At 37.6% G+C, this 15,000-nt stretch overlaps 1 protein-coding gene across 6 annotated transcripts in view; it reads left to right on the forward strand.

Annotated features, from left to right (window-relative positions):
• Positions 1-15,000, forward strand: part of Psd3 (pleckstrin and Sec7 domain containing 3) — a 567,268-nt gene that overhangs the window by 358,025 nt on the left and 194,243 nt on the right. The window lies entirely within an intron of this gene.

Here is a 15,000-nt window from a genome sequence, read left to right on the forward strand (position 1 = left end):
TTTGTTTGATTTATTTGTAAGCATGCTTAAGAACTTAAAGGTCAGGAAGGCATGTTTACTATGGAAACAGAAAAGCTCTTATAAGATAATAATGCAAGCAGTTCTGACAGTGTTCAGCCTGTAGTCTCAGAACCACTCAGGTTGTCTCTGGAAATAGATTAAATTAAATTTTGATAATTGTAGAATGCCGAAATTATTTGTAATCGGCTTAATTATTGCTAACAATCAGCAAGTTTTTCATAGATTGCTTTAAAGGAGAAAACACAATCAACTTTAAAATTCATGCATTCTTCAGCATTATAAATAAGATGTGCATTTGATCAAATACATAATAGTGATTGATAATGAATATGAATATTTTTAAAGTTGTAGGTAAGATGTGAATGTTGAGTATGTGGTTTTTATAGATGTCTATTTGATTCTAGCCTTTTTAAAACAGTACACACATAACTTTCAAATGGGCTTGAAAATAAAAGGTGCAGAATTGTGATGTGATAAATACGCTATGAAGTTACACAGTGTTAACAAGTCTTTTTTCATTCTAGTGTATTAGCAAGGAAAGTAATGGAGTCTCTATGAGATAGAGGATTTGTGAGGCTTTTATCAACTTATGTCAGAAATGAAAATTGACAGGAAAGCTTTTAGATTTTAGTGGTAGACTTAGGGTAACCTGCTGACTGTAGATAAATTTTCGGGTAGCTTTAGAGCATGTTTGGTGCTGTCCAAAGCCAAGTGTAGTTAATGTACAGTTCTGTGGCTACTGTTCAGCTTGGGTAAACATATGTCCTGTGATTTGTCCTGCCAACTTTTTGCCCAAAGATGTGTTGTTGTACAATTGAGATTGTTTTTAAACCCCAGGGTAAAGATATGTGTTATACTACTACTTTACTGTGGGAGCATGACAGCCTAATGACATTGGAAATGATAGTGGCATTTGGTGGGGAAATTGTCAAATGAAGTATTGATTCCCTTTCAGGAGCAAACCTCTGCCATTTACCCACTCAAGATGAGGATTTTTGACTTTTAGTAGGAATGGTTTTTTACTGTGAATTCAGTCAAGAAAATGTTTCCTTTAAACCATTTTTGTTTTGTTTCACTATGTGGAATGTGATTTATTTCCCTTCTCCTCCCTCTGTTCTTCCTTTCTCTTTATTTCTATTGTTTCCCTTCTTTCTTGCTCCTTTTTTTTGGTCCTTTTTTCCCTTTCTCTTCCACTTCCCTTCCCCCTTCCTCTTTGGGTGGGTTGTCTCTGAATTGGCTGCTGAGATGAATTATTGGATGAAATTTGTTTGAATTTGGGACAGTATGTTTACATGCCAAATAGCTGCATTCACATAGAGAAACACAGACATTTGGTATCATCTTCCAGGTTTCTGAGTAACCTCTTTCTCTCTTCCTGCACACCTTTCCTAACCTACAAAAATTATAGGCATGCATGAATTCAGGTATTTTAAATGAGAAGGAGGATGACTTTTACTACATTTCTTCATAAAAATAGATGGTAACTACTAGATTCAATATCAGAAAATGTTTGTTTCCATTGATTAAATTGAGGTTGTTATTGTTACTTAATGACCTTATTGCTTTTAGATTTCTTTGGATCAAAGGTTGCATTTGGATTTATGCCTGTTCAGATTTCTTTGGGCCAGAAGTAACATTTGAGCTTAAAGCTTGTTCTGTGTGTTAACATAATTAGGGACATTTGTTGAAGGTCCATGGTGTTCCCTAGGTGGTGTGGAACTTGGAGAAGCTCTGGGAACTACAAGGATACCTGTTCTCAGAGACCATAGACTACTAAGAAGCGTGGTGGTGGTGGGGGGAGACTTTCTCCCTTAAAATGGATAGTTATTCCAAATTAACATAAAAGCATAAACACTATTGTTTTGTCTTAATAGAAATAGTTAAGTATATGGGCCATAACATATTTAAATGTATGAGAAATGGAAATTTTGCCTTAAGCCTTTAATTTGGAGAATTTAGTTAAGTTTTGCCTTACTACATTGAAAAAGAGAGATGACACGTGGAGCCTGTTTTACAGGTTACGAGCTACTGCGTTTTCCGTTGTTGACATAAATAACTTGAACATATTTGAAGGCTTTGGCAAAAAAGAACTTTTCTCCCTAAGTTGCTTTAAGTATAAGTTCTGTCTACAATCCAAAGTGAAATTACGTTGGGTACCAAAAGAAAATCAGTGACAGAACGTCATTGATATTCCTCAAAGCAGAAGGCTGGGAAGAGGTGACATTGGAGAGGGCCTTTGATATGGAGGTGGAAGACACCTTTTTTATGTAAGTCATTCTTTTCCATCTCTTGCCTCCTGCCACCATAAACATTCTGTTGTGACCATAGGAGCCTCTGTCTATCTGCCTCCAAGTTGTGGAGGTCTCAGGGAAGCCCCAATCCAGCAGAGCCTGCAGCAAGATTGGGTGGCAGAGCCCAGTGTGATCACTCAGAGCCCCTCCCTGACCCATCTCAGCAGTTGGACATGGTTCACCTTCAAGCATCATTGGGGCAAGGAGGAGGAGAAAAGGGAGGTTCTGCATAGATTTAATAAAACATTCCTGAGACTCTTGGAAATAGTAAAACTATTAAAGACATGACTACAGAGGGATGAGAATGTAAAATATAGGCCACCTCTGAATTGGAGGCTGAATTTCAAGAGAGACAACATAGTATGAAAGAGATTATGGGCTTGAGAATTATCCTGACTCGGCTGAGGACTGTAGACAAGTTTATTTAAATTCTCTCTCCCTCTCTTCTCATCTGTGAAATGGGAGGTTTTATTAGTTTCCCACCTTATTTATTTAATAATTAGTTAAATTTATATATGTATAAAAATTTGTATAAAGCCTTTAGAGTCTTAGCATGTAGTTATGTAGACTTTAGAGTCTTAGTTATGTAGTTATATGTCAGCTATTGTATTTTTAATACTTTGTTCATCACTTAGCTCCAAGTAGGCTGGAATGGGACCCCCCATTCCTTCTTGCAGTATTGGACTTAAGGTTGTATTCAGTTCTTAGGGACAAGACAGATTAGTGCCACTAGACAAGACTTATACTCAATGTCCCTTTTTAGCATTCTGCTTTCTTTGTATACCTATTCTCTGTTCTTTGACAAGCACCATCTGTGACATTTATCTGAAAATGAACCTTGGTTAACCCTATATTTTCCTTACCTTGCCATTAGTCTTTCTCCTAAGCCTTTCCCACTCCTTTGATGTTACAACAATGGAGGTGCCTGGACTGGTCCTGGAATCTTGAAGAATCTGAGGAAGAAAACTAGTTCTTATCCTTTTGAGACCCTGAGATAATCCTGGAATGATAACAGAGCATATCTCTATTCAGACCATTCATAAATGATCCGAAGTAACTCAAAATCCTAGGGAAAAAGAAGGGTTGCTAGGTCTCCTTGCTGCCTTGTGTCTTTTCCATTTGGAGAGCATGGGTTTGAAAGGTCAGGACCAGGAGTTGTTGGTACTGCTCAGAGCAATTCATTTAGATTCTTTGATGTTAGTCTGGGGACTCTTCGGTCCAATTTCATCAGGGGTTGATACCAAGGAACTGGGAGGTATAGGTTTTCCATCATGTGCATGTTGTGAAGTTTGTTACACTGTGGGATAGGCTTTTTGAACATTCACAGTAGCCTGGGCATGGAATCAACCTAAAGGCCCATCAGTGGATGAATATATAAAGTAAGTGTAGTATATATGCACAGTGGAATATTTGCTATTCAGTCTTTTAAAAACAGAAATCCTGTCATTAATGACAATGTGTATATGCCTAGGGACATTGTTCTAAGTGTCAGAAGCCAGACACAGAAAGATAAATACTGCATGATCTGACTTATATGTGGAATTTGAAAGAGTTGAACTCACAGAATCAAAGAATACAAGGGAGGTTACCAGTGATTGGGAATTGTGGAAGGGGAGATGTTGTTAAAAGAGGACAAAGTTCAATTAGTTGGTATGAATAAAATTTGGGAGATCTGTTGTATGTCTGGCATGGTGAGTATTATATACTTGAAAAGTGCTACCAGTAGATTTTACATGTTCTCATCACATGTTGATCAGCTTGATTCAATCATTCCCCATAATATATGTATACAATCAAAACATCACATTTTATGCAACTTTTTATTAGATAAACATTTAAAAAAACATAATTTTTTTTTTTTATCTGATGCTCAAAACATAGCACTTTGCTCTTTTGCCTTCCCATTCCCTAAATTTTATTTCTTCTGAATTTCACAGGAAAGCCGCATTTGTTTTTTCAACTTTCATTTCTAACTCCGGTGGTTGTCTCTTATTACATACAGGGTGGACAATGGACTTTGATGGCTTTCAGTTATTTGAATATTTAGAGGTGAAATGTGCATTTTTAAAATGTTTATGTGGCAGAAGGGAAGAAACGATGGGAAATAAGAGGAAAAGAGATACTGAGCAATGGCATAGACACGTGGGGTAGAAGGGCATCTATTGGTTTCACAGTAGTATGTTGAGGATACATCTAGACTGAAGATTTTGACAGTGAATCATGAAGCCATAATTATTTTCTCTCTCAACTTTTCTATTTTCACTTGCCATTTAATGTTCCAATAATGTTATCTTTAATATTTTTGTCAGTTAAATCTTTTCTTCCTTCCCCTTTCCTCCCCCTCCATCCCTCCCTTTCACTCCCTATCCCCCTTCCCTCCTTCCCTGAGTAGCAATTGAATTCAGTAGCTCCCAAAGGGGCATAGAGAAGGAATTAGTTGAAACAATCTCTTTGTTAATTTTTAAAAATAATTTTTAATTTTTAAAAATGATTGATGCAGGGGATGGAAAAAAGAAAACAAAACACCCAAGACTTTTCAGAATTTTTCTAACAAAGAATTACGAATCAAAACTAAGCGCAGTTTGCAGAGGGTTTAAAAACATACATCCTCCTAAATGTGCCTAAATACAAATAGGTGTAAAAGGCAGTGTTGCTAGAAATCATTAAACAGGTAAGTAAATTTTAACTAATCAATATGATACTTGTGATAGCTAGCTTTTTATTCCTGTGGCCAACATACCTGACAAAAATAACTTAAAAGAGAAAAGATTTGTTTTGACTCATGGTTTAAGAGTTCAGTCCCTTGTTGGTTGACTTGTGTAGTTTCCGCTGGCTTCCAGAGTCTGTTCAGCTATCAGTGAATTAATGCACCAATGAGATGAGAGACCTCAGGGATCCAATTGTTTCCTGAAAACTCTGCATCTGAATATTGCTACATTGGGGACCAAGCCTTCAGCACAAGAGTCTTTGGGTGACACTTTGTGTCCAAACCATAGCAATATCCTTTAATATAATTGTTGCAGTGAAGGATTTGACTTGAGTATTCTTTAGATTTTTTTTTTTTATTGTAGAAATGACTTGTTTCTTTTTCCTTTACTTGGAAATATATTAACTTTGAAATTAGCTTACATTGCCTTAAGGCACGGACAAAAGTTATTTTATTCTCTAATTTGTAATTAATAGTGGTGTGTGTGTGTATGTGCATGTGCACGCACGTTAGGAAGTGCCAATTAAATAGAAAAGATGTGAATCAAAATCAGTATGGTAGGCCTCTGGGTATTCAAATGTTTCATCCATTATTGGGATGATAAATAACACTGAATTAAATTATTACATGTATTTTATTGGTTAGAATCCCATTGAAAGTTCTCATTTAAATTTGTTTTCCCTTACTTTCTCAAAGGACAGAATTTTTGGTAAGATTCTTTAAAAAGAAGACTCCAAAAATATATATGCTATCTGCATCCATTCTTTAACTTTGAAATTAAATGTCTACATAACTGATAGCGCTATGTTTTATTTTAAATGTAATTTTCGTTTTCTTTATTTTTCTTTTTTTGGTATTCTTAAGGAAAAATAGTTTGTGAAAATAGTGGAAAAATTAGCCAGAAAGGTAGCATTTAAACATCCTTGGAACGTCAGCAAAGAAAAATACGTTTTAAATAAAGATTAATGAATCTTGTTGGACAAGGAAGAAACCTAATTAGGAAATATAAAGTTATACTTTACAGGTTCATAATCATTAGGATTTATAATCAGTTGTAACTGTATTAAGCTATATGCAACAACAAAAAAATCAATCATCCATTATAAATATTTAGAGGTCAGCAATTTTTTTTATATAAGTTTAAACTTTGAAAAGGACCTGTTTACACAGAAAGACAGCAAGAACTGTAGGACTCTCCTACAAAAGAGAGCAGAGCCAGCCCAGCTCACTCCCCAAGTCCCATCTGCCCCTCTGTTTGACTTTCAGCCAGGGAGAAGGTTGAAAATGTAGCACTGACAATTGCCCCACTTTTCCATGTTTATACCCAGAGCTTGACCTGAAGCAGCATGAGGCTTTCTTTTCTCCTTCTCTCCTCACTCCTCTACATTTCTGCTGTCCCCTTGAATCTTAGCTTTGATGATTATCAATGAGCCAGAAGCATAACTGAATAAGGTCAGATTTTATTAGTCTTACTATTTGGGATATTATACTATTGTTTTACAAATGGTAGCATTGGCAGAAACAATGTAAAGTTGCAAGGAGTCTATTATTCCTTAACCACTGCATTTGATTCTAAGATCCTATCAAATTTTGAATGAAAAAATAATGAACGGGTCCGTTTTAAAGAAACAAAACAACAAATGGAGCAACTTCAACCAGAGGGTTAGGCATCATATTAAAATGATCTTAATGAAATTTTATTACTCTTATTTTATCCAAGTACCGAATACCGTGATAAATAGCTCAGGTGTTAAGTATGTAGCAGCATTAAAAAACAATTGTATGTTAAGAAAAGGCAATGCTTAGTTCAGATAATTCAAAGCTGGAAAGTGACACAAGTCTATCATTCAGGTGTTGTAGAGAATTGTTTGAAGGAGGAGTGGAAGTGGAAGAGGTAATAAAGTGCCAGTTGTCTGTGCAAGAAGGGGTGGTGGCTTGGATGGGATTGGTGACAGTATTGAGGGAAATGTATTAAGTACTGATTTATTTCAAGCTGCTCATTAGAGCTTCTGTTGCTAACTTCTTTTCTCAGATTGCCCCTTTGTCCTTTCAGTTTTACTTACCATCTAAGCTGCATGGAGAAGAAGAGAAAGAAAAGAGAAAAACTTGAATTCTGTCTTCCCCATTACTGCTGCTTGATCTGCTAGGCTGCATAACTGTGGGGGCTTTGTAGCAGTGTGACATGAACAGTGGTAGATCTGGAGAGCAATCCCAGCACTTTGCCTGGGCCAGGCAACTCAGCTCTTCCATGCATAAGATGCGATAACAACACTTTCCTCCAAGCACAGTTGGGGAACTAAATGACATGAGGTGTATTGAGTGCTAGCATTGAGTGCTAGGTGTATTGTGCTCAACTAGAATGAAGTAGGTTTTGTGACAATATTACGGAAGTCTCCGGGCCCTCCGCCTGAGTGTTTCTAGTGGATGTCACTAGGGATAAAAACCTCAGGGTGATCATTTCATGCCTTAGTTTCTTCATTTGTAAAATAAGATATCTGGCCTGCACCCACAGTTTTCAGTTTAGGTTTATGGAGCTCCCTGGGTCCACTGTTCACCTTCTTCCTTCCACCCTTTCCACCGAGTCTAAAACTGCTTGTTCTGTTTTCCTGTTGTGCTGAAATTCCCTCATGCAAAATGATGTTTGGCAACAAAAGAAGTTGGAAAGCTCTGTAGGTGATCTTTAAAGGATTGTTTCAATCTAAAGCACTGGGGGAATATTCTTTATTTTGTAAACTCAAATTATATCTTTTAAGTTTGACCCTTCCTATTTATTTTTTGGTTTAGAAAAGAAGCATGTACTAACAGTGAAACTAGCAAATGTTCATATTTAAATCCCAGAATATTGCTTTTGTTGTGTAGCAGCATTCTCAGAAGATTATTTATTCCCAAAGGACTGGATTGAGAGGAAGAAGCAGGCCTCAGTCTGAAACAAGTCTAAACTTTTTATAAATGAAAAGCTTGAAGTGAATTTTCAAAAATACTTGATCTGAGTTATATTCGGAGTATGTAGTTGAAAATAGGAACTTATGGGTGGTATTTAAGTGTAGCTATAAAAAGAGCATCAACTGTTGCCTAGAGTAGGTGAGCTCTCTCCAGAGAAGGTCATGGAAACCTGGTAGCAACAGTATCCATGGAGGAAAGGGCTCGGATGCTTATCCTAGTATAAGCAGGAGAGCCTTTGAAGAGAAAAGCTATGTTAGCAAGCTTTATAAGAGGAAAGCTTTAAAGGTTTTGGTTAAAATATGGACTCTTGCTGTCTTTTTTTCAGGAAAGCAAATCAAGCTGAGTTATGTGATAAAAGGCACATGGTGCGGTTCTGCCTCTGCCTTCCCCATGGAGGTCTGGAACCGTGCTCTTGCTTTCAGGCATGGGATCATCACAGGCAGAATAATGATGCTGCCTTTGCTGTGGTTTAGACCTTGAATGAAAAATGGTGACGATAATGAGGGTAATACTTTGAAGTAGCTGAATATCCACAAATCATGTTCTTGCTTAAAAAAAACCCCCAAAACAGAAATCTCTCCAAAGAAGTCTGTTAGAACGTTTTGACAGAACAGATGCTGCTTAAAGAGTACAAACAGATTTTTAACCAAAAAGAAAAAAAGGAAAAAAGTTTGAGTGGGGGTGGTAGTAATCGTTAAGGGTACTGTAATGGAATATTAATGATTTCCCAGACAGATTCTATTTTTAATGTCATCATGAAGAAGTGCTACAGGATTGCATATTCAGACGCATCCGTAGAATTTTGAATGTTTGTATGTTTGGAGTTTTTTAAATAGCACAATCCATCACAATTGGTACTGCTATGGCTAAAACATGAAGGGAGTATAATTGGTACAATTTTAACTGGTTACATAGTGACTTTAAACTATCTTCTTTTTTTGCTCATGATGTATACTAGAGGGGACTGGGAGTTTCCTTAGGAGTGATGTTCTTTCAACAGGTCTGGGATCCAAGGGTTAATGGGCTATCATGGCAGTTATGTTGTCCTAAATGTGGATTTCATTAAGGAACAGAGGAACAGTTTTAACTTGAAGTGTTTGTAGCTGGTAGCTGTATAGCTAAAGTATCTCATAAAGGAAGACAGTGTGTTTTGTGATTGTAGTTGTACTTCACTATGTAAAGATCAGTTGTGTGAAAATGACTCAAAAAGGTGAAAATGAGCAAAAAGCAAAATAAAAGTGAAATAAAAATAACTAAATAGATAGGATAGGTGGCTGTTACAGAGTATATGTCATTAATCTCACATTTTAACTTAGACCCTCATTTAGAGCCTTATTTAATAATAATCAGTTTTTTGTTTTTTGCCTTCATCTCTTCCTTGGCATATTGTAAACTGTGTGTGTGTAGACACAGGTCAGTGTCAGTATCATGCAGCAGCTGCTTGACAACTGGGGATGGGACAGGGCACTAGGCTCTGGCTGTCTTTCAGCCAGCTCTTCATTGACAAGATAACAGCCACTCCAATGACTTTTTCTTTCTTCCATTTTTTTTTCCTTTGAATGGGGGATTGATAAATCACTGAGCAACAACATCCCCAGCCCTTTAATTTTTACTTTGACACAGGGCCTTCCTAAATTGCTGAGGCTGACTGAGCTCATGATCCTCCTGAGTTGCTGGGATTACGGGCATGTATCACTATGCCCCGATTCAGTTAATTTTTCTAAAACAAAACACAGGCATTTAGGTTGTTTCAACTTGAAGCTGTTTTGAAGAAAGTTATTTTCTCAGTTTGACCATGAGTTAGATGGATGAAGTTGCAGGCATTGTTGTTAGGTATGTGTTGGTAGCAGAAGTCATTTGATAATGAGGGGAAGAGAAAATAAACCTAAAGGGTAGGAGGTCTTTAAATGGAACAGCTGGAGCTATTCTGAGGCCAGGTGAGCTAGCCTAGAGTCCTAGTCCTTGGCTTCTCAGAGCTGCTGCATTACAGCTCAGCAGGGCAATGCAAGGTCTCAGTGAGTCATCAGAAATGTTACATTATGTTTACTTAGTTTGATTAAGGAGACAGGCAGTGTGAAAGAGATTTGGAGAGATTGCCAACAAAACTATTTTATACAGACTTTGGCATTTAAATAAATTAGCTTCAATCAGAAAATACACTAATTAGAATAGTTCATTTCTCTACCCCAAACCATTCTTGAACTCCATTCTCTGTCAGTGTTAAATTTCTACTGTTATTACACTCTACCCTCTCCATCTGTGTATTCAACTAACCATGGATTAAAAATACCTGGGGAAAAAAATTGCATGTGTACTAAGTATGTATAGACTTTTTCCTTATTACCAAAACAATACAGCATAACAGTTATTTACATTGTATTAGGTATTGTAAGCCATCTAGAGAGGATTGAAAGTAAGCAAGGTTATGCATTAAATTATAGGCAAATACTATACCTTTGTATCTATAGGACCTGAGCATCCTCAGATTTTGGTATCCATGAGAGTGGGGATTGGTTCCTGGAACCAATACCCAGTGGATTCCAAGGATTGGTTGCATTTTAAAGTTTTCATTTGGTTTAGTTGTTTACACTGCCCTCAAATTTTTTATAGATAACAGCATATTTCATTTTCCTGAAATATTGCTCACTTAGGAACAGCCAAAGCCATATATTTATTCACACTTTATGTGAAATTATTTGGGGGATAATGCAGATACAAGAACCTTCCCCTTCACAGCATACCATCTTATATCTGGTTGGAGGCATATGTATCTGCAGTTCTCCCCCATCACCTCCCAGATGAACCATTGAAAACAGTGCTGTGACCTTCACACTTTTTTCCCTGTAAAATGAAAGATGTCCATTTGTACACCATTGGAAAATTCAGTTCAGTACGTGCTTCTAGGGAAAGTCACTTTTTAAGTCATGAAGTCACTTAATTCTAGATATGGGTAAGTTGTTACTTTTCTCATTTTCTTTCTTTTACTCCCAGAAACATAAATCAAAGGTAAATCTGTATACCCAAGTTACATTGAAGAGTTACTTGCATTTCAGGTTGTTAGTCATGGGTTATGGCTTGGGCAAAAAAGAAATCTTTGAATAGAGTTATGGATTTTGAGACCATATTAATTTTGATTATATGATGTTTCCTGTCACTTGTGTGAGATCTCCTTGCCTCTGTTCATGAAGGACAGACTGTGTCTTGTTGGTCATAGCACCCCTTGAACCTATTGTAGTTTATAGGACAAATGAGATGTTCGACAAATATTTGTTTAGGAATCAATTGTGTCATTAAAAAGAAACACTGCAGCAGTGATTCTAACCATGAATAGCATATGGGAGCATTGCGTGAATAGTGAGACATTCTGTATGCAAAACTGGGTGTGTGTGTGTGTGTACCTAGATTTATCTGTGTTTTAAAGAGAGAAGATCCATATCTTTAATCAGATTTCTGAGTGATCTTTGTTTCCCCAGTTATTAAGAGCCATAGATTGGACTTTTCCAGAGTGCAGACTTGTGCAATATTGTTTTGATTAAAACAAAGAAAACTTAGGAGAAAGGGTTATTCTTCAAAGCACACTGCTCACTCATGGAGGCCCTTCGGAGTACTGAGTTCAAGGGAAGGCAGCAGGGCCAGTCCTCACATAGCTCAGAATTTGGTAGAGAATATATATTGGATGATTACACTCATTATGAAATACTTTCCTCAAAATTATGTGCTAAATGTTTTTTAGGTTTAGAAGGCATACTTAATAGATTTGCTGTGTGTTGGCAAAAGTAAGATGAAATTTACTAGGATTCATGAGTTCTTGCTTTGGTAAAAGCTGAGCTAAATATACTGGGTGAAGCAAAGGTGAGTAAGACGTGGGTCTTGCCCTGAAGGATTTTTTAATCTATAATTGTAGTTTTCAATTCTGGCTTTACATTAAAATCATTTTGGGCAAGAAGAGATAAATAGGTAAAATGTTTTTACTCACAGGGAAAATTATTAAAATGGTACATTTTGGAGAAAGATCTGGCTTTTTCTTGTGGAACTAAACATGCCCTGTGATTCCAGCAATTGAAGAGAAATGAAAACATATCTTACTGGAACAATCATAGCAGCTTTATTCTTTATATCCTCAAATTCAAAACAACTGAGATTCTCAACAGCAGGTGATTAGAGAAAGGTGGTATGGTGTATCATGCAGGGGGTGCCTACTCAACAGTGAAAAGGAATCAGCAGCTAATAACACGTCATAGGGAAAGCAGCCTTACACAGTGAATTTGTTATATGAAGTGTGAGGGTGCAAAACTAATATATGGTGGGGGAAAAGATCAAAACAGTGGTTTACTCTGGGGATGTGAGGATGGGCATCTCCTGCGAATGGGCATGCAGGACCTCTCTGGTGATGCTAATGTTCATAAGTGGGAGGGGAAATATCACTGGGGAGATACGAACAAAAGCTTGATGTCTTCTGTCTTCTCACCCTTCCCTTTCAGCAATTTGTGATCTGCAGGAATGCAGCCTATAGGTATTTTTAAAAGTTCCTCAAGTATTCTGATGGTCTAATGAGATTTGAACTATTAAGTAGTATTATTAGTTCATTGGTTTTGTATTGCTATGATAACAAATTACCCCAAATTTAGTGGTGGCTTGAAACACCAAGGAGTTATTGTCTCATCATTCTGTAGGTATGAGGTTTGGCTTGGCTTGGCTTGGCTTGGCTGGCTGGCTTTTCTGTTCCAGGTTTCACAGTACCAGAGTCAAGGCTTAGGCAGGGCTGTATTTCTTTGGGAAGATTCTGAAGGCCATCCATTACCAAGTGCATGCAAGCTGTTTGCAGAATTCTGTTTCATTTGATCATAGGGCAGAGGTCCCCCTTTTCTCGGTGGTGATTGGCCCAGGGGTCCTCTCAGCTTCTGGAGATGGGCTCTGGTCCTCTTCCTCTTAGAAGCCAGTAGTGGTGAACTGTCTGATGACTCCCGCCCCTTCCTGCCTCACCGCTCTCCTGGTCTTCTCTTGTGTGTGTAGCATATACCAAGTGACTGTTCTGCCTTCCTCTTTGGCTTTGAAGGGTGTATAGAGTTGCTTACATGGATCCTACCTGGTTAATTGAGGGTGACTACACTATACTAAGGTTAGCTGATTTCCAACCTTAATTCCATCTGCCAAGTTCCCTCCTAGCAGTAAAGAGGTAAAATTTGATTAAATAATCTTGGAGGCCAGCATCTGTAGATCTGCAGATAGTATAGAATTACATGTGAAATGCAGAGAGCTTTCAGAATAAAGAGAAATGTCTTCCAACTGGGGAGGTCTGGGAAAACCACCTTCAAGATGGCCACGTTCCCATGTCTTTAAAGTCAGTGCTGATGGATATGCTGTGGCACCAGAATGGGAGAGACTTGGGGGTGGGGGTGACAGTTTAAATGCCATTGAGGATAGAGAAAGGGTGACAGTGTGTGATGTACTGAGAACATCCCTTACCCATGAGCACACTCCTTGTGTGTTAATTATTATTTACAGGCCATGGTAGTATAAAGTCAGACTTACCTAACATTAAAGTAGAAAAATAGGAATGTCAAAAAGTATATGATCATTCCATGAGCAAAAGTACCATTTTTAAAGGACTGTGGCAGTTTTATGATGTGACATTTTTTTGTGTGTGCCTTCTCCTGGACCATTAGAACTGAGTAGAATTACATGTGAAAATCTAATTATTTCCATATTTTTAAGTTTCTCAAAATTCCAAATTTATAGATACAAATCAGGAAATGTGGACTTACATAAAATATACTCCTCTTTATATTGCCTCCTGGGAGTGGTCTCTGACTGCCTTCTAGTGGACTTTGCTGCTTTGGAAGGTGTAATAACATGGGGACAGACCTAGCTCATGTGGGGAGCTGCAGAGGTCATGTGGCTTCTCTCTGGTGTCTGCAAATTGTAGCCATATCACCATTGATTTTTATAGAAATTCCACATCAAGGAAGAACCTTTTTATTAACATTACTTTGTGTCATCTATCTTCCTTTTTATCCAGTTTGTTTGTAAGCTTTTAAAAAGGATCATGTGTGTCTTTTTGTTTTGAAAGGCACACATCCATACCCAAAAAAAGTCACAGAATACTTCCTGCCAACCTTTTAAAACTACAAAGCAAACTGCCTGCGGCTGTTTGTATCCATCTTCTAAAGGGGTATATACATTAGGTTTAAAATATTGAAACCAGCACTGCTAGCTGGTGTTTGTAGAAGCCTGATCTGAGAAACAGAATGGAGACAGGAAGGTCCATGGCAGAAAGCCAAGGGGGTCTTTCACTTTCCTTTGGTGGCTCACGTTTTGCTCTTAAAATTTCTGGTGCATACTACACGTTTCATTGAGTTTCCAAGGCCACCTTCACATCCCCTGGGTATTTGTTTTCCTTCCTTCCTTCCTTCACACCTTCCTCTCGAACCTGACGTATTGGACCTGGTGACCAACCTGTCTTCCTCTGGCTTTTCACTGGCTTGCAGAAGAGAATTAGCTCTTTGTTGGAGTTGGTGCTGCCTTCTGAGCAAACCTTGGTGCAGAGTAATTTTCACAGTGGTTCCTTTGGGCACTCGGCTCCTGCAAAAGAAGATCCCTGTTCCTTTGCCATGAAGCCATCGCCTGCCTCCGTCTCATATTCAGAGACCTCAGGGCCTGTTTCGGATTTTTTCATTTTCCATTTATTTTTCACATTAACATGCCAAGGTGTGTCTTCTGTTTTTTTTTTATTCCTACGATGCTGCTGATTTTGAGGATGTATTTTTATGCCATTGTACCCTATCAATTACTCATGTTTCTAGTTTCTTTAGGGAAAATTGATTTCAAAAAAATGGTAAAACCAAACTTTGAGGAGCCCTTTTAGATAATTTCACATGCTGTGTTATAACATTTCATTTGTTTGTAATATTTAATTAAAAACTTACTATAAGGATTCTTCCTGTGTAACCTTCCAGATCATGGTGTCAGCACTTCTACTGGTACTGACACACATTTTGTTGGAAAGCCCAAACTCCAACTTCCTTTTTAAACTTGGCA

This window comes from Marmota marmota, unplaced genomic scaffold, assembly GCF_001458135.2.
Source record: "Marmota marmota marmota unplaced genomic scaffold, marMar, whole genome shotgun sequence".
NCBI classification, from domain to species: Eukaryota; Metazoa; Chordata; class Mammalia; order Rodentia; family Sciuridae; genus Marmota; species Marmota marmota.